This window comes from Tachyglossus aculeatus, chromosome 22, assembly GCF_015852505.1.
Source record: "Tachyglossus aculeatus isolate mTacAcu1 chromosome 22, mTacAcu1.pri, whole genome shotgun sequence".
Classification (NCBI taxonomy): domain Eukaryota; kingdom Metazoa; phylum Chordata; class Mammalia; order Monotremata; family Tachyglossidae; genus Tachyglossus; species Tachyglossus aculeatus.
The window spans coordinates 44,379,948-44,380,822 of record NC_052087.1 but is presented as its reverse complement, the minus strand read 5'-3'; positions in this window follow the sequence as shown (position 1 = coordinate 44,380,822).

Below are 875 nucleotides of genomic sequence, written 5' to 3'. Positions count from 1 at the left end.
CCATTATTATTTTATTATTACTACTACTACTAGTAATAATAATATTAATAATAATTCTGGTATTTGTTTAGCACTTGCTTTGGTTCAAACACTGCAAGGCTCACAATCTGCGGTGGGAGGGAGAACAGATATTTAATCCCTGTTTTACAGGCTAGAATACTAAGGCCCAGAGAAGTTAAGTGACTTGACAAAGGTCACACACTAGGCAAGTGGAGGAGCCAGAATTGAAAACTATATCTCCTGACTTCTTTGTGCCTCAGTTTCTTCCTTTGGAAAATGGGAATAAAATACCTGCTCTCCCTCCTAACTTGATTTTGACCCCATGTAGAATTGCTTTGTATCTACTCCATGTTTAGCATATAGTAAGTACTTCACAGACATTATTATTATTATTATTCCCATGCTTTTTTTCAACTTTTTTCACTATCCTTGTTTAATGATTGCATTTTTTTAAGCCCTTACTATGCGTTAAATTCAGAAGGAGGGACAAGATGATCAGATCGGACCCAGGCTATGTACCACATGGGGCTCATAGCCTATTTTTTATGGTATTTGTTGAGTGTTTTCTATGTGCCAGGCACTGTGCTAAGCACTGGAATAGATTCAAGCTAATTAGTGTGAACACAGTCCATGTCTCACATGGGATACCCAGTCTTAATCCTCACTGTACAAATGAGGTAATTGAGGCCCAGAGAAGTGCAGTGACTTGCCTAAGTTCACACAGCAGAGAAGTGGCAGAGCCAGCATTAAAACCCACTTCCTACTGACTCCCAGGTGCGTGCTCTATCCATTGGCCACACTGCTTCTCATCACCCACTGGGCAACGACAGGCAGGGACGGGAGAGGGAGATTGGCACCGGGCATGCCACTGGCTC